Source organism: Leptopilina heterotoma, unplaced genomic scaffold (genome assembly GCF_015476425.1).
Source record: "Leptopilina heterotoma isolate Lh14 unplaced genomic scaffold, ASM1547642v1 Lhet_209, whole genome shotgun sequence".
Taxonomy (NCBI): Eukaryota; Metazoa; Arthropoda; class Insecta; order Hymenoptera; family Figitidae; genus Leptopilina; species Leptopilina heterotoma.
The window spans coordinates 1912414-1933252 of record NW_025110924.1 but is presented as its reverse complement, the minus strand read 5'-3'; the positions used below and the strand labels follow the sequence as shown (position 1 = coordinate 1933252).

The 20839-nt window shown below is 23.8% G+C and overlaps 1 protein-coding gene across 6 annotated transcripts in view; it reads right to left on the bottom strand.

Moving 5' to 3' along the window:
- Window positions 1-20839, bottom strand: part of LOC122501314 (putative polypeptide N-acetylgalactosaminyltransferase 9) — a 266782-nt gene that overhangs the window by 171191 nt on the left and 74752 nt on the right. For 2 of the 6 annotated variants that reach the window (XM_043610672.1, XM_043610673.1), the window contains exon 1: window positions 19076-19381. The exons of the other annotated variants lie outside the window; for them this stretch is intronic. The gene's annotated coding sequence lies outside the window, so the exon portion shown is untranslated. Of the gene's footprint in view, window positions 1-19075; window positions 19382-20839 lie in introns of those variants that run through there. 6 annotated transcript variants of the gene reach the window in all.

The following is a 20839-nucleotide window of genomic DNA, read 5'->3' as shown; positions in this document are numbered from 1 at the left end:
TTATTCTTGAAAATTTTATTAATTGTTTAAAAAAAAACTCAATTACATAAAAATTTTGTTAGAATTCTTCATAACAAATCAATTTTAAGAAATATTCAATTATTCAATAAATAATTATTTTTGTATTTAAATAATTGAATTCTCGTAGAGCTTTCTAATATAAGAATTGATTTGAAATTGAATTTCAGTTAAAATTTTAAATAATAGAATATTAAAAGCGTTATAATGTGAATTTTTCGAAATAATTAAATTTCCAAAGATTTTTAAATTGAAATCTTCGAAAATTTTAATTGTAGTAAAACATTACCTAATAATATTAAAATTTTTGTTTTAAAATGAAATGATTAAAGTTTTGAATAATTTTATTTAAAAATTTCAAGAAGGTTTACATTGAAATCATTTATAAATATGTTAATTCCTGAAGAGAATTAGATAGGTATTTAAATATTTATTTTAAAAAAATTACTCTACTTTTGAATATAATTTACTTTTTGCAACTTATTTAAAATTAATTATCGAGTACAAAACATACAATCGATTAGTGTGTGTGTGTGTGTGTGTAGACATTTTCTTTCTAGAGCGTCCAAGAAATGTTTTTGCTTTTGTAGTTTAGAGAATTTGACAAAAAAAGACATTTCAAATATATTTTTTATCATGACTAGAATTATGAATAAGTCATGATGCTTTTTCTCACAAAATAGAGTTATTATTCACGAGTAAATTACTTGCGGTAATATTACAAACAACCGCAAAATAACCGAAAAGTTACTTATTTTTAAGTATGTTACCCAAAGAGGACTTTAAAAAAATTGACTTGTGGTTTCGTCATTTTCAACGCTTTTCAAAACAAAAAAATTAATTATTTCTAAAAATTAATACTCCTCATATTCAACGAAACTTTAATAAGTTTTTTTAATTCTAAAACTTTCTATTTTTTTCTTCGCATGAAAAAAATGTCAGCAATTTACGAAATCGGTAGTAGGAAAAAAAAATTTAACTTCATAATGGTACATTCATTACGGAGGAGTGCAATATTAAGTGTTATAACTTGAATTAAAAATTACGTAATTTATAATTTTAGATTTTTACCTTAATTATCTTAATTTTACCCTGAGTTAGAGAATATTGTGAAATACAATCTTAAATCACTATATTTTCTAAATGATAGTAAAAATGAAACGTCTTCAAGTTATAATTTTTAACGATCACTTTCCATAAAAAGTCTTCGCTTCGCTTCACTTTCATCTTCCGACCTTAAGAATCATTCAGAAGAATGCAATCGCGCACGCCTCGAGATATGACCTCTATACTTGACCCATCTAGAAAGTAAAGACTTTAAGAATTTATAAACAAAAAAAAAAAAATTCATAATTTCTATTTGTCAGGGAAAGTCAATTTTTAGAATTGATTCAAATTTTCGATTCGAAAAAGAAATTCCCATAAAAAATTCTTTATGTTCTTTTCCTTTTTTCTTTCCTTGAAAAATTTCCTCTTGAAACGGATATTGTAATACGGATATTTATAACTTTTGCATATAAATTTTTGCGTGAGCATTTCAGAAAATATTGTTCCATACATTTGGCACGTTTCTTTCGAGAGTAGAATTACTGTAATAATTGACTTAATGATGTCATAATAAGTTAGAAAATTGAAAATTTAGCTTTCTCCGTAAATATTAGAAGCAAGAGAGGAGCTCGAGTTCGCTTCCAATGTTAAGAGGTGAAATAGCCCTGGGAAATGTTGCACGTCTTGATATTATTGTAACACACAACATATGGAGGGTGAAGGGATCACTAACTATATTCTGACCATCCGCAATATGCACGCCGGAAACCTTCGTATAGAGCATGTAATCTAATATTAGGGCCGTGATAAGAAAATTAATTTAATATTTAATATAGTGTGTTTCCATAAAAGCAGAAAATAGAGACACACATTTATGTATAATGTAAAATTATTAAAACAGTTTTTAATTCAAACTATATCAAATGAGTTATTAATTATAAAATACATATTTTCATAGGCTGAAAATAATTACTCTTCTTTTCATTGCTATTTCTTGCGCGCATGTCTTTTTAGATTTATTTAAATCTCTCTTAAATTGGATTAATTATAAATTTTTATTTTTTTCAAATGCGCAGGCTTCGTATTCATTTACTACTAAAAGCTACTGTCTACTATTTGAGATAATAAAAAATTATCCAAATGAATTTTATGGTAGCAAATCGCATTCACTATTTACTTTTCTTAGTTTTGACTTTGAGCCATCTATATTTTAGTATTAAAAACACTGTGTTAAATAAAAGTACTGGAAAAATATCAAATCATTAGAATTACTACAAAAAAAACTGATTTTTGATGTCTAAAAATAATTTTGAAAAACTATGAATTTTTTTTAAAATTCTTTTCCACTATAATTCGTTATTCTTAACTATAACAAGAAAATATTTTAAATATTCCGCAAAATTATTATGTCGAACATCCCTCGAATACTTTCAAGAATTTCAATAAAATTTGTTTAAAAAATTAAATGAGTCTAATAATTATATAATTCATTTAAAATAATTGTAAACTTGCGATGAGTTTTATTATTTATGAAAATAATTGAATTCTTGCAACAAACTTTTAAAAAAAAATTTTTTTTTATATTAATTATTATTTTTTAGTAAGAATTAAAATTTTTCAAAACATTCAAATTGAAACCTTTTTGAAATTCAACAACTTATAAGAAATATTATTATAAAACATGAAAATAAAAATTTTTCAAAAAAAAGTTAATTATTTACAAAAATCCTAATAAAATCCATCGCAAGAATTTAATAAATTTTATAAGTAGTAAAATTTCTCAAAAAATTTCAATTATTTAAAAAAAATATAATAAAATTTGTTGCAATAATTTAAAATAATTCAATTTCGGAGAAGAATTTTATTACGTAGGGGAGAGTGGGGCAAAATGGGGTAGGCGGGTCAAATGGGGTACACCTCTGTTTTTCCATGATAGGTACTTTTAATTTTTTTTTCCTCGACATATATCATTAATGTTGATAAGAAACTGTTATTAATTATGAAGACACTCCAAAGAAAACTTTTTTTTGAAAGTTATACAACTTTTAAGTTTTAAGCAAAAAAAATATGAATTTTTTTCAAAATTAAAGTGCTCTCCAAACTTTTTGGGATAATGCATTTAATTTGGCAAGTGTGGGATCTTTTTCAGTACTTATTCTAGAGTAATTTCCAATAGAATAGATTGTTTAATTGTTTACAATAACTTGTAAACATTGCATTTTGTTTTAATATGCAGTGTGGGGCAGAATGGGGTACCTAAGTGTGGGGCATGCCGGAAGCTACGCCGCTTCATTAAAACTATTTAAAAACATTATATTATGCATATTTAAAGGTTTCCTGCAAAAGAATCGATATTTTTGTTTCCAAGCATTTATACTCTCGATGTTTAATAATCGATATATCGATATTTTGCAATATCCATGTTTTTTTGTTAAATTCTAATAAATATTACTTGTTTTTTCATAGTAATAAAGAATCCTACTTTGTGTTTGTATTTATAATCTCATACAACAAGAATTTAATGAAGTTTGAAAAAATATTCAATGTTTTGTATAGTTATTTGATGCCACCCCATTTTGCCCCACGGGTGGGGCAAAATGGGATTTTAGCACTTTCTCAGAAAATACGATATAAGTTCTTTCAAAAATTTTTTTCTCCGCTATTATCATAATTTCCTCAAAGCTAAGTGTACAAAGAAGAATTCTGAAGTTTAGCTGAATCGATTTATTCGTTTGGTTCTCTGTAAACAGCCAATTTCAAAAAGGTACCCCATTTTGCCCCACTCTCCCCTACCTATAAAGATACTTGAAATTTTGACAAAAATTTTTTTTTAATTTTTGAACAGAACTGAATTTCTGCAAAGAATTTTATTGCTCTTGAAAATAATTTAATTCTTCAAACGAATTTTTATTCAAGTTTATAAAAATAACTGAATTTCTGTGCAGAATTTTATTATTTTTATAAAAACAACTTTGTTAAATTTTTTTGAATAATTGAATTCTTACGACTGAATTCCTGCAACGAATTTTATTATTCAAATAATTGATTTCTTTCGATTAATTTTTTGCAAATTCTAATTTCTAATTCTAATGGAACCGTTTATTGCTGCAGACAAATATGTCATTGATTCGATAGGATTTTTTTTTCAGTATTTAAGGAAAGAAATGAAAAAAATACAAAGAAACGAGTGAAGAAAAATCCATTTGTTTGTTTCTTATGTTACTAAATAACTTTTTTCCTTCTGCATAAATTTAATAAAATCTCTTTGAAACGCGCCACGTGTTTGTTGCAAAGGGACTATTGCGCATTTAAAATGAGACTAGTTTTCCTGTTCTATGTATAAGACTAAACTAAGTTTGGGTGTTGCAGTAGGAGATTTCCATTTTTAATGAAACCTGTCGCGTAGAGCGCGAAACTTTCGACTGGAATTTTCGTTTTCTTCTTCTTTTTTTTATTACTTCTCTCTCTCTCTCTCTTTCTTTCTCTTTTTTTTATATATCGTGTGCTGTACGAATTCCATATCAGTGCAGCACCAAAGTAAACTTCGCAAGAGTAAAGTTCTCCTGCAATTACTGATGGCTTCCGTCGTCGCTTCTGAAAATCATCTGCTCAAGGAAACTGGTCACGTTCTGGGACAGCCAATCGCTGCCAACGTCTCGTCGCCTTCTTTCGTTCTTTCTAAGGTTGCTTGGATTGAGGACGGATTAGAGACAGAGTCCATTAAGAGACGTTTTTTCGAATCGTTCTCCTTCGATCGACTTCTCCATGTACCAAAGAGACAAGTCTTTGCACTTTTTCCTGCTTTGAGAATCGATTATTGATGATAGGGACATTAGGATTCGAATTGTGCTTTTAAACCCCCGTTCGAGATGATATTTTTGTGGAAAAGTTTTCACAACCAACAATATTTGTATTGAATAGCAAAAACAATAGCAGGCTTCTTAATCAACTATTTACTATTTTTTTGCGATTTCCTACGATTTGAATAATTTTTTTTCTACTAAAACCAACAAATTGAATTCTTTTGCGAAATTTTATGAAAATACTAGATATTGAAAATAATTGAATTTCCAATATTTTTTGAAATAATTGAATCGTTTTAAAGAATTTGACTATAATTTTTGAGAATAGTTTTATTTCTAGTATTTCTAGTTTTTTTTCTCAGTATAAGTTCCTTGATTTCTAGCTTTAGGTCATCAAAATTATTCCTCAGGTTACCAAAATTATTCCCTAGATTACTAAAATTATTCCCTAGGTTACTAAAGTTATTCCTTACGTTACTTAATAATTATTTTCCCTGCATCGGAGAATTTAATTTGACTCTAGTGACTGTATTAGTAGTTTTTGTCAGATAAGAAAATGATAAAGCTTCCTTGTTTCAAGATTGTTCCTGGCAGAGTGTTACGTATGCTATATGTTCACTGATAAATCAGCATTAATTAATTTCTAGGATTGCATTATCTCACTGTGCTACTTCGCGTGAAATTCACTATCTTTACAGGAGTTATTTATTTATGGAAGAATAGAGAGATTCTGGAAGAGCGATAAGACATGACCTTCTTCAAAATTTTTGAAAAAAAACACATTTTCACATCATTCAAATAATTAGAAATTTACCGTAAATTTTTACTCTAATGTCCGTAAAGAAATCCATAAAAATATTTGCGAAACTGATATTTTTTCTTATAAATAAAAGAATCAGAATTTTTAAAGTTTCTTTGATAATTATATTTTACTCAAAAAATATGTAATTTTTTAAAAAATATATTCACTTACGAAATAAAATCGACAGTATGTTGTTTTTAACTCACCTGAAACAAACGAAAAGAAAATTCCTTATATTAGAATTATTAAATTTATTATAATGAAAAACAAATAATAGTCATTATAATTCTATTAAATTTTTTTTATCTCGATTTTTATTAATCAATATTTTTCTCACATTTTTTTTAATTATAAAAAAGTTTTCGAGGGTAAAATGGTGGTTTAATTTCTCCACTTGAGAACGCCAAGGTCACCACCAGGTGGCGAGAGAAATTCCAAGAAAACTCAACTGTCATCTAGCGGTGACCTTGGCGTTCGCAGGTGGAGAGTAGCGTCTCCATATTGAATCTCAAGATATTCGACAATATTCGTAATTCTATAATTATTTATAACCAAACATTGAATAAATAAATAAGAAAATCGAATTTAGAAGCAATCGAAAAAATAATCGAATTAGAATTTGTCAATACAAACGGATTTCAATCTTTAATTTACCTTAATTTGCGATATTGTTTATCGTTACCAATTTTTTACAATAATTAATGTTTCGAGTAAATAAATTGATTTTCAAAAATTTGGTTAAAAAATTTACATCGTAAATATAAATTTCAAATAAAAAAAAGGGTATAAACTATAAAGTTTATTTATAATAAAATTTTCACTTTAATTCGAAATGTTTTACAATATTTGAAATGTATATTCTAAAAGTAGGATATCACCACGAATTTCTCTTGAGGAAAACATTATTAAAGGAGAAAAATGAAAATTTTTTGTTTCTGAATATTTGCCCCCAAGAATCCTTAGAGAAGACGATTAAACGTTGACCTTTCGTTGACACACTTTCCCGATGCTGACAAGCATCGACCTCTCTTACGGAGGCACAAGCCGACCACATAGTACAGCCTACAACACCAAGAACCTGAAGTGCATTGCAACTTCAAAGACATTCCCCTGATAAAAAAAAACCTTCGTCAGAAACACCTACCAACGTGAAACGATGAGTTGACATAAATAAAATCATAAAACATCTTTTAAATGTTAATGGATGCATCCAAAAAGGAACGAATCGCTCTATTCAAATTCTTTTCTCTGAAAATAATTAACTAACAACTATAGCGAATAAATAACCATTAAACCGTTTCTAACTTCTTGCATACTATATAGTATATAACAGATAATCTTCTCTCAAATGTTTCAATATATTTTTTCAAACCAATAAAATATTTTTATCTCTAAAAAAACGTATCTAACATTTACAAAATGTAAAAGACAATATAGTAACAATTTATATTTTGAATTTATAATGGGGAGAAATATTCTTGAAAATGTCTTAAGTTCTTTGATCTGTCTTTACACATAACCGGTTTCGATCTTCAGACGCGTGATTTCCAATTGTGAAAGTCTCGCATTTTTTTGATGAAGATGAGCTCTGTTTACGAAAGTCAAATCCTGCCCATTCGTGATTGAATGTACAAAATAAACGAATCATATCCAGGAAGTAATACAATATGTACAATTGTCTTCTTTATAAAAAAAAAAAATTAAAATAAAAAAAAATAAAAAATAATAAAATAAAAAAAAATTGTATAAATACAACTTTTCCAGTTTATAAACATTCAGATTGTTCCATTAGTTTTCAACACTTTAAAACAACAAACAATTATAAATTTCTACATACAAACAGTGTCATGTTTATTTTCAAGTCCCGATATTTTTAAACGATCATTTACAAGAACGTGGAGTTTCTTTAAAATTTATTTTATACAAATTTTATTTTTTTATTAGTCTTAATTGTTTCAATTTTTTAAATTTAGATTGTAAATGAAGGGGAAAGGAAAATTTTAAAAACTTCCTGTTTGGAATGTATGCAATAAAGAAATAATTTCTTTCCTCTTACTTAATTAATTTGTTTTATAAAAATTGACCATTTATTAAAATTTCTGTTTATTAATTTAATATTCTTTAGTATTTATTTCAAATAAATATTCATTTATTTTCTGCGGATATGAAATGGAGAAAAAACATATCAAAAACATATGTTTTTTTTTCTCAATTTGATATCCGCAGAAAAACATTATTAATTTATTATAATTAAATTTACAATTGATAATAATAATAAATAAATAAATAAATAAATATTAATTAAATATAAAAAATAAATTTAAAGGAGGAATGCAAGTAGAAAATATGTGGGCATTACGCAGATAGTGAGTGGTACATCTAAGTTGTAAAACTATTAATAAAAAGTAACAGTGTAAAAAAGTAATGACGTAAAAAAAATCTTTTGAAACAAAATATGAAAACTTTCACTGTAATTGTATAAATGTATATGTATACATATTATACAGAAAAGTTTCTCCAATTGTTTGTAATGAACCCAAGGAATAGGTTTAATTTCATTAAACACTCGCGCAATGATTGTGCATCAATGTAAGTACACTGATTGTTAAGTGCGAGTGACTCAGCAATTTATTTTTCGCAACTGACAGCAAACAAGAATAATACTGATAAATTAATTAATTAATCTAATTCCTCGAAATCAACGCTTAGTTTGCAAAATCAAGTTTTAATTTGGATCATAACAAACGAACGTTATTACTATTCTTTCTATAATAAAAGACACTTAAAGAAAAGTGGGGCTTTTTTCGTCCTTTTTTTATAATTAAAAATAAATAAATAAAAATTGAAAAATATTTTTTAGAAAGACTAATTTATGAATTTACTTTTTAATTGCTTTTAATTTCTTTTTAATTTCTTAATTTATATTTTCGTTTTCGATTTTATTACGCAGTCAATAATAATTTTCGACGAACATTTATAATGAAAAAGTAATTCATTTGAAAGTATATCGAAATTTTTGGAGCCGCTTAAATTGCATGAATTTTTTAAATTCAATCCGTAAAGGCAATTTAGTTTAGTACAATTTTTGGAAAAAATAGATAAAATGGAAAAAAAGGGAGGCAATAAATAATTTTCTTTAATTAAAATTATATTCACCTTATACGTATAAATAGTAGAAATATCCAATTTTGATTTTCTCAAAATAACAAAAATAAAGTAAAAATAAACTTTAAGTAAAAATATCGAGTTGATATTTAATCATTAAGAAATGAAATAATCATTCAGAGTTAATAAAAATAAATATTCTTAAATATTAAAAATCATTTCTTTATTTTATGTATAATTATAGGTATTTAATTATTTAAAAAGTTGTGGGAAAAACAAAATAATTAGAAAAAGAAAAATTATAAAACTAACTCATTAAAAAAACACTAATTAGAAATTGGATTTTATAAAATTTAGAACTTTAATTTAATTATAGAAATAGAAAAAATGGAAAATATTTTTTTTTAGAGAAACTAATTTATAAGGTTTTAAAATGTTTTTAGTTATAATTTTTAATTCTTTCTAACTTCTTAATTTATATTTTTTTCATTTTATTAGTCAGTGATTTTCGAAAGTATTTACTATTTATGTTGAAAAAATATTTCATTCATTTGAACGTTTCAAATTTTTGGAACACTTTAAATCACATGAATTTTTAAAATTTAATCCATAAAAGCAATTTAGTTTAAACCAAGATTTTTAAAAAAAAGTAAATAAAAAAAGGAATTAAGAAAAAATAATTCAAATTTCTTTAAGAAAGGAAGAAGAAAGAAAGAAGAGGAGGAAATAATTTAAATTTAAAAAACAATTAAAAAAACAAAGAAAAGAAGTAAATAATTTAAATTTAAAAAAAAGGAGAAAAAAGAAGTAAATAATTTAATTTGATAAAAAATACCTTTTTATTATTATTTTTTTTTATTATTTTTTTTAAATTTAACAAAAAGAAACAATAAGAAAAGAAAGAAAAGAAATAAATAAATAATTTAAATTTTTAAGAAAAAATAAATAAAAAAAGAAATGAAATTAATAATTAAAATTTTTTTATCTTTGACTTATAAAAAATATAAATGTGCAATATTGATTTTCTCTAAATAACAAAAATTGTTAAAATAAAAATGAGTTGAACGATTCTTCTGAAGCAATATGAATAAACCATTTTTATTATTAAAACGACCAAGTAATGAAATCATTTTTATATTTTAAATAAAATTATATTTATCTTTCTAAAAAGAGAAATAAATAATAATGTTTATTCGCTTATAATAATATATTCAAACATTTTACGTTCCTGTTAATTTTTCATTAGATTTCAACTTTTTTAAATATAGACAAATAAAAAATTAAAGACAAACAAAAATGAAAATAAAATATTATTCAGTCATATTAATATAGATACTATTTAAAAATTAAAAAATTTGATAAAAATGGACAATAAAAAAGAAACATTATAGTTGCTAGGAGAAAAAATAAGTCAAAAGTAAATAATATAATTTTGAATTTCTTTAATTTTCGGATCATCTCTAAATCAATTATTTAAAATAATTTTTAGAAAGTTCTTCTAAAATTCAAATATTTAAAGGTAATTGAATATTCAAAAATTATAATAAAATGATTCTTTTTAAAAATATTTTAATGTCATTTTTCGATAAAATATTTGAATTTCTTAAAAGAATTTTTGTATTATTTAAAAAATCTAATTAATTTTTTAATGAATTTTAATTAAAAATTTTGTTTGTGGTTTTTTCTGCAAAATGTTAAGCATAATTCTAAAACATTATTTTTTGCCTGTATTTGAATTTTCGGAAATATGTAATTTAAAAATACTGAAAATATTGAATTTCAAAAAAATTTGAAGCTAATTATCATTAATTTTCACTATTAAATTTACATTTAAACATTTTTCATTAAAAGTTCTAATAATTCAATTATTTTGAAAATTTCTAATTAAAATTCTTCAAAAGTTGATTTTTGAAAATTGTAACAATACTTGAAAAAAATTAATTCCTTTCAATTAAATTTTACAAAATTTCAATTATTCAAGAAAATTTTTATTATCGATATATTTGAAAAATTTAATTATCTTAAAAAATGATTCCATAATAATTTTCGAAAAATTTGTTTATAGTTATTTTTCGCACTATAAAAATTGAAATAAGTTGCATTTTATAATACTAAAAAATGTGGTATTTTATTTGCAATATTTAGAAGAAAAGTCGAAAAAGTCGGATTTTTTGAAAAAAAATCGAAAAAAGTCTCAATTTTCTTCATTTCCTTGACTTTACTGATAAAAATTTTAATATCCTGACATTTTCCTGACTTTACTGACATGTGGCCACTTTGATTTTTAATAAAATAAGAAATCATTAAATAAAATTATAAATAATGTTAATAAAATAAATATAAATTTAATTAACTAATGTTATCGAATTCATATTTTATAATTAATTTATTACTTAAATAAATTTAAAACGTAAAGTAAACACGCGTGCGTTTGGTCTGTTAATAATAAAGTTAATACAGCAAATAATAAATAAATAATAAATGAATAATAAATAATAAATAAATAAATATTAAATAATAAGTAAAATAATAAATTATTAATAAAAAATAAAGTTTCTAAATAAATAGAATTCTATTTATTTTGGAGTGAATAAAACAAAGTTAACTGTTTTCGTGTGCAGTGAAAATAGTACAGAAATTATTCAGCGCGACTTTATTGCAAGCAACTAAATGATTTTATTTTTTTAAATCTATTTACAATTTTATTTTCTAAATCTATTTACCATTTTACTTTTATTTTTTTCCCATTTTTTTTTATTTCGATAAATAAAATTTTTCTATTATTTGTTCTCAACTCTTGTTCCATTCATTTTTCACTGGGTAAATAAAGTTAATTTATTGCATAAAGAAACAATAGCGCAAAATCTAGAAACGAGATAAACCAATTCAACTCTAGGCTTCCCGATAAGACAGTGGCCAAACCCATACTGCATTTACCAGTATTGACATGGCAATCAAGAGATGTATTGAAATTCCAGGGAACTAACAGTGCTACAAATCTGTACAGTGATTCATTTAAAGCTACAAAAAACCGTAGTGGTAGTAGAATTTTTTTTTTCTTTTTTTTTCTTTTTGGAAATATGCCAACAGAAAATGTGCAACTTTTATCAATGTTCTCTCTCTTCACATGATAGTGAAGCAAGAAATGAGAAAATCAAAAAAAGAAAGTCCAAGATTAAACTCACAGAATAGAAAGAGAATGCCTAATTAAATCGTATTAGAATACGAAATTGAATGAATACCTAATTGCTTTAGTCTCTCCTAAAAAGAAACTTTTCTAGTTTATTATAAAGTGAGTTTTGTCATATGCTCTTGAAAAATTTATCTTTTGTTTGAATATTATTAAATTTAATTACTTTTTAAATTCACTTTACAAAATTATTATTATTATTACATTAATTCCCATATTATATTTCATCCTCCAACAAAAGATAAAATACTTTCAAAGGGACAAAAAATTTAATTCAATTTAATATAATTTCAAAGCTGTCTTACTCTTATATATATCCGGGATGGTAATTAAATTACCGCAAAGAGTTTTCTTTTCTGATATACAGATAATCTCAATAACTCAATCTTGTTAATGTTTTTTTTTTAAAAAAAAACCTTGACATCTTTTTTTTTTCTTTCCATAAAAGTTGTAATCTTTTCTCATTGTTATTTCTTGGCCGGAAAAAAATAATAATAGAAAAATATAATCTTTTCATAGAATCGGATTTTTTCTTTCATAAAATTATAAAGACGTTGATAAATTGTTAAAATATAATTGACGGAAAAATATTACATGTCAATAAAAAATGAGAAAATCAACGGATTTTATTATAGGAAATAAAAAATAAAAATTTACGGTTGGAAAAAAATTTTAAAGAACTTGTGTCACTAAAATTACGAACATACTTTTGATTTTTATCGAAAAAAAGCGAATTTTATTTCAAATCAAAATTAAAAAGATCAGAAAAAAATTAAAAATTGCAGGCTTTGAACGCGATAATTAATTTTAAAAAAATAGTTATCGAAAAATTAAAGACGACTCAAATTGTCATCCCTAAAATTTAGAAGAAAATTTTGCTTTCGATTTCGTCGGAGAAGGTTAACTTATTGACGATATATTTTTACTTCTTTGAATTTAAATTTTCAAAAACAATTTTTATTTAAAAAAAAAATTAAAAAACTGTTTATTTAATGCTTTATTGTTGTATAAATACTTTGAACGTTTTTAAAACGTTGCTCACAACTTTTGACCAATTAGGATCATTATTTCACTAAATAGACTTGCAATTAATGAATAAATTTTCCAAAAACTATAAAATGAGTTTGTGATTTTCCTATATATACACAAGAGGAGTTAAGGAGCAAAAGGAGATTAAGAATTTCTCAAGTGGATCAAAACGATTCCAAAAGAGAATACCGGCAATTCAGAATGCAAATCTAAGAGAGAAATTCATTTCCTCGTAAAACATTTCATTTGTTCAACAGATTAAAACATTCAGAGATAAATTTACTTAAACTAATTACTTATATTACTAAAGCGCGAGGGCTAATGTAGAAGTTTTTCAACTCCACTACATGTATATAATATGAACCAAAAAAAAAAAAACCTTTTTAAAGACCTGGGAAAAAAATACCAATTTAAAAACCTAAAAAAATACCTAAAATATCGAAAATACCTAAAATAACTAAAAATAACTAAAAAATACCTAAAATACCTTAAAAAAATACTTGAAATACCCAAAAAAGGCCAAAAATACCTAAAAAAAAATATTATTTACAAAATAAATTGAAGAACCAAAAAGAAAATGTATTTATAACCTTCTTTAAAAACCCAAAAAAATGCCAAAAATACCTAAAAAAAATAATATTTGCAAAATAAATTGAAAAACCAAAAAGAAAATCTATTTAAAACCCAAAAAAATGCCAAAAATACCTAAAACAAATAATATTTGCAAAATAAATTGAAAAACCAAATAGAAAATCAATTTAAAAACTCCCCTCCAAAAAACACGTTTATTTAAATTTTTGAGAGAAATATAATATATAAATTTTCACCAAAAGTGGAATAAATTTAATTATATTTGTCTAATCTTATATTCCCATCATCTTTAGGATATAATGTCGCGCCGAGTCAGCGACAAGTCGATTACAGTAGCTTATCATCCCCTCCATTTCCTATTATCTCATGCGGATGAAACTCCATCGTCCGCCCAGAGAGAAATGCCAAGATTTGTATCAAGATACCACTTGGTTCGCATAAGCGGATTATTTATCACGGATTTTACTTGGATTGAAGGCTGAACAGAATTCAAATTGTGTAGTTGGCAACTTAGTGTGTATATGTAGAGGAGAAATTTATCGCTGCATCTGATCGGATATTAATTTTTAATTTTTTATCAACTTCATTTTTCTTATCAATTTATTCAAATATACTGCGAGTTTATTAACATGTAAATATTATTTATAAACATATTCAGAGATATTATTTATAAACATATTCATAAATATTATTTATAAACATTATTCATATAAAAAAAAAAAAAAAAAATAATAAAAAACTATTTTATTATTTTTATAAAAAAAATATATATATATATATATATATATATATATATATATAATATATATAATATATATATATATTATTATATATTATTATATATTATTATTATTATTTATTATTTTTATTATTTTATATTTTATAATAATTTTTTTTTTTTTTTTAAAAAAAATTTTTTTTTATTAGTAAAGTTCTTTGTAAAAATTCAATTATATGCAATTTTTTTAAAATTCTTCTTGGAACTTGAATTATTTTCAAAAATTTTAAGAAAATTCTTTTCAAAAGATCAATTATTTTCACAAATAATAAAATTTTTATGCAAATTCAATTATTGACGAAAATTTTAATAATTTCTTCTCAAGAATTTAATTATTTTTATCAATAATAGAACTCATTGCTGGATTTCAATTATTTTAAAATTTTTTTCCAAAATATAATAAAATTCTTCGGAAAAATCCCATTGTTTTCAATAAAAGTTGAATAAAGTTTCTTGATGGAATTTAATTATTTTCAGAAAGTGTAACAAAATTTGTTGTTAGAATTTACTTATTTTTGAAAACTGATATACTTTTTTTTCTCAAGTTTGATATCTTTGAAAAAACTGTGAATTTGTAAAGTATCTTTATAAACATTATTTATTAAATACTATTAAACATAATACAAAAACAAATCCCAATTTATATTTCTCAACTGTTAAATTTCTCTTGTTCTTTTTTTATGCAATTTATCATTCTTGCTGATTCTCCTTGCATTGGGTTTTTCTTTTTGTGTTTTTTCATGAAATAGAGAAGCGGGCGAATCAGATATACAACATAAGAATAATGACTGCTTAAAGTAGAGATAGTCTCAGAGTGACATATCAAATAATCCAGCGTCACTCCACAGTCAGAAGTCGTTAAAGTAAGATCGTAAACAAAAGTAACTCCAAAAGTAGACTATCATTCTTGTGGAGTGCATTTTCGACTGATGTTATGTCATCATTAGATAGATATTATAGACGCAATGTGTAATACATATCAATAAAAAATTGATTACATAATTTACATTTATAAATTTTTCAAGCCAATTTCTTTGAAATTAACAATTTTACCCTCGATCCAAACGAACGATTACTTGCTTCACAATTTTTCTGCGGATATCAAATTGAGACAAAAAACGTATCAAAATAGTTGCAAAGCAACATTCTTTCACCTAAATATCATTTTCCAAAGTTAAAAAATTTTATAATCAAAATTTGAAAACCTCTTGACAAAGAATTCGGATAGAAAAAAAATCCTTAAATTCAGAACGTTTTAAAAATCAAAAATCAAAGCTCCTAAGTGAAAAAGAAATTATTTTCTAAATATAGACATAAAATTGAATATATTATGAAATTTGAACTATTACTAAATTTTCAGCGACGATTTTATATAAAACGTTAAAGAGACACACAATATTATGGCAATTAAATGACATTTAATGTTAGAAAGTTTATATAATTGTGTGATAAAAATTACATGTAATTATTTTTGTGCAATGTAAACATCAGCTCTAAAGTATAATCATGAGCACTAAGTGTAAAGCCGATTAAACATACAATTATGGTCACATAATAATAAGCTACGGGCATAATTTATAAAGCAGTTAGACAATCAAAATTTCTGTTGCATTTCAGAGATTTTATATACAAGAAGACAAGAAAAAGAAGAAGAAGTCACAGTATTAGAATTGTGCAACCATAAGAGCGCATGTCTTCCAAGAAAGAAAATTTGCAAATTAAATAATCAATAGTCTTTCTATAATTATATGCTCAATAATTAATAGTTGCAAACAAATGAATAGCCTTCAATTTTAATACGGTCAATTAAGAATTTCTATGTCAGTTCGTGATCAATAAGTTCTCTCGGCGTTCATGTGAATCAAATTTTGTTTACTTTGTGAATATTATTTTTAAATTACTCTCATTATTTATTATTTGTTTATTAATTTATTTACTTCTTTATTATTTTATTTATATATTTAGTTCTACATTATTTATTATTCTATTTATTTCTATATTATTTATTATTCTATTTATTTGTTTCCATATTATTTATTTAGCGTTGAAGTGAATAACATTTGTTAGCAATACAAGTATTTTCGAAAATTACTCATTATAAACTTCGGACTGAATTTAGAAATAAAAAATAGTATCAAAAGTGTCATAAGATGTTCGAAATATAAAAGAAAATTGAATGGTCATAAAAAATTCCAAATAGTCGCATATTATTTATTTATAAATAACGAGTATTATAAAAAATTCTCGAAAAAAAAATCATAAAAAAGTTTTCGTGGGTAAAATGGTGTAATTTCTCCACTTGAGAACGCCAAGGTCACCACCAGATGTCAGTGGAAATTCCAAGAAGGAAAACTGCCATCTAGCGGTGACCTTGGCGTTCGCAGGTGGAGAGTAGCGTCTCCTTATTGAATCTCAATTTGTTCGTAATTTTATAATTAATTACGATCAGAATCTAGAGAGTTTGACAATAACAAACAGATTTCAATTTTTAATTTACTTTAATTCGCGAAATTTTTCTTCTCCAATTTTTTTAGTCTTCAAAATAATTTTTCACTAAATTGATATTTAAAATCTCGGTTTAAGTATAATTAATTACAGGCTCTTTTAACGAAATAAAATATAATAAATAATAAATAAAATAAATAAGAGTAATAAATAAAAGAAGATAAATAAGAACTACCATTTCAATTAATTTCCTAATGAATTTCATTAACAATTAACAAACCGAAAAAATTTCACTCACTACAATTCGCAAACTTTTGTTTTGTCAATTTTCCAAGGAATAAAGTTCACTTTTTTCAGCAGATAAATGATATGGAAATGGAGGTAGAAAAACTTGAAGGAAAGAAATTTAAATAAAAACAATAGTCGTTGAAAGAAAAGATATTTTCTAGAGAAATTTTCCCTGATATGGGAATGTCAGCTTATTTTTCTGTATTTGTTTTTTGAAAATATTTTTCTTCTTCTTCTTGGTTTAATTTTCTAAGTAGAAAATAAACTCAGAAAAAAATTTATTTCAACCTACTAAATTTTTGTTGAATCAACCACAAATAAATGCAGCGCTATTCAGATTAATTATAATAAATTAATTAAACATTTGTTTCATTCAACCTAAATTTTAGTTTTATAATAATAAATAAATAATGGTAAAGTAAATAAATAACGATAAATGATCTTCAATTTACATTATTTTCTGTTTTCACTATCTTCACCTGCAACGAATTTTATTATTCATGAAAAAATTTATATATTTATAAAAATAATTTTATTCTGTTTGAAAACTTTCTGAAAATAGTAGATATAAAAAATCATTGAATTGCGAAAAGTTTTTAAAAATAATTAAATTTTACAAAGAATTCTATTAAAATTTTTGACAATAATTGAATGTCTGTGTTGTATTTTATTAAATTTTGTTGAAAATAATTGAATTCCTAAAAAGCATTTTACTATTTATGAAAATAATTGAATTCTTCGAAACGATTTTATTAGAATTTTTTTAAATAATTAAATTTCTAAGAAAAAATTTATTACTTTCAAAAATAATTGAATTCTTGCGATAAATATTGTTATTTATGAAAATAATTGAATTTTGCAAAGAATTTTATTAAAATGCCTCAAAATAATTGAATTTTCGGAAATAATTTTTTTTATTTATCGAAATAATTGATTTCTTTCAAAGAATTATTGATGTTAATAATTGAATTCTTGGGAAGAATTTTATTAAAATCTAAAAGAATAATTGAATTATTTTAAAAAAAATGTAATTAAAATTGTATTTAACATAATTGATTACTTTCGAACAATTTTATTAAAATATTTAAAAATAATTGAATTTCTGTGAAGAATTTTATTTTTTATGAGAATAATTGAATTATTGCGAGAAAATTTTTTTAAAATGTTTAAAACGAATTGAATTTCTGTGAAAAATTTTGTTATTTATGCGAAAATAATTGAATTTTTCATAAGAATTTTATAAACATTGTTTTAAATAATTAATTTTTTTTTCTAAATATAATAAATATTATAAAAATTTTATTTTAAATAATTGAATTCTTGTGGAAAACTTTATTTGTGATAATAATTGAATTTTTCGATTATTTAATTTAAAATAGTATTAAAAATAATTGAAATTCTTTGATGAGTTTTATTATTTATGAAAATTGAATTCTTGATTAGAATTTTATCAAAAATTTTTTTAAACTATTGAATTCTTTTGCTAAGTTTTATGAAAATAGGGATATTGAAAATAAATGAATTTCGAATATTTTTTGAAAATAATTAAATCGGTTTAAAGAATTTGATTATAATTTTTGAGAATAGTTTCTTGATTTCTATTAGCGAAATTAAAGTAGTGGAAATGCTAAAAAAAATTCAGAAACAGTAACTTTTAGTAGCTGAAGTTTAAATAGTAAGTTTAAACTGAAGTTTATAGTAGCCTAATATAAAAAAGTAGTAAATAGTAGGTTTCAGTAGAGGAGTGTGAAGCCTGTAATATGAAGTTCAAGTCCGCAACGTTTTCAAAACGAAAACAAAAAAATAATTAAAAATTTGTTTATTGTAAGCCGCTCAGAACAGAAAATTATTCCCTGAATATTAATTCCAGTGAGCAATTGATTATTGAATAATAAACTACTTTTCCTTAAAATAAACTGTACTTTTATTTACAATAAAAATATCAAGAATGAAAAATCGAAATAAAATGTGAAATCTACCTTCATCCGGTCAATGCTCAATTCAGCTCTGGGGTTTAACAATAATCCAATAAATAAGTATCATTCGAAATAAATCCACATTAACTCCTTTTTTTATCGAAATCAAGTCTTCCGATATTATTTTTCAAAAAGGAACGCACTGAACTCTTTAAAAGAAGGGAAAAAATGAAAAATTCCAATAAAAGCAAATAATAAACGCGATATATGTGCACAATAAATGACAGAACGATTAAAAATTGATTTAACGTTCGGAGAAAGCGCGCTTGACGACGTTTGAGCGCTAACTGAGTTCCAAATCCGACAAACAGGTCCGACAGTCTCCGCATAGCATACACGCTGGAATGGGAAGATGTTGGATGCCAGAGATGTGTGAGACGACGAGGGAGGGCAAAGAAGGTACAAGCAGGAGTGAAGGTAAGGGAGAGATAAATATGAGAAAAGAAGAAGGATACGGACTCTGCGGATAGCCTTTAATACAAAAGCTAGACTTGTGTGATGCATCAAACCGGGAATTGTGCAATTGAACTCTCCATCGAAAAGCATCGTCTTCACTCGGGAATGTTTTAATATAAAGAAAAATAAAATACACAAACTGTAGGTACAGCAAAATAGGAAAAAAAGAAAAGGAAAAATTTCCCAACAAATGTTTTTTCTCTAAACATGCTAAGTGATTTTGATTTTGAAATTTAACGATAGCATGCAGCAACTGATTTTCTGTAATTATTTGAATGACTAGCAGTTGCAATTTGGATAATTGAAAACGAGAGGGTTTATTGCTCTAATTACTTTTCAACATTAATGTTTAATACAATTTCCAAACGATGTATTTAAACATTCATGATTCTGGGTTGTATTTTCCTGTGTACCTACACTTATACTAATCACGAATTAGTGGATTTATTTTTCAATATTTAACGGATATTCACTATTCTACTCTCTGTTCTCTATAGTGCTCTATACCTACGCATCAATTTTCTATTTAAAATATATTCTGGAATTTGGAAATTCGAGAATTATAATATGATCAATTATGTATATATATATATCAGGGATCAGTGACTTTTTTTCTTTCCAAGATTCGTAATCGATAATTAATTTTAAAAAAGCAGCAAAAAGTATCGCTTTTAAGAATGAAAAAAAAGTGGCAAAAAAGTAGTTATCGAAAAATCAAATTTCACAACTCGATATTTGCATAATTTCCAAATTAAATTATAACATTTAAAAATAGAATAATTCTCTTTTTAATAAATATTTAAATATCTTTATAATTTGCCACAAGACTTAAAATATTTGAAATTATTTCAATGTAAAGCCTTTTTGAAATATGAATAGTTCTATTAAAATTATAACTGAAATTCTTTCAAAATTGAATCATTTTTTTCTTGAAATTGTTAAATAAAATTATTCAAAAATTTATACCTTCATTACGAAATAAAAATTTAATTATTATTATTGTTTTACAACAATAATTAAAATTTTCAAAGATTTCAATTTAAAAATCTTTTAATATTTAAGTATTTCTAAAAATTTACATTACAACCCTTTTAATCTTAATTTAATTAAGATAATCTTTAATTATTATTTAAAATTTTAACTGAAATTCAATTTCAAATTATAATTCACTGAAAAAATTATATTCTAAATTTAAGAAAAATCTACTTAAATAGGCGCCAAGAATTTAATTAGAATTTTTGAAAAAAATTAATTCTGTGCTGAATTTTATTTTTTTTTTTAAACAATTAAATTTCAGAGAAGAATTTGTTA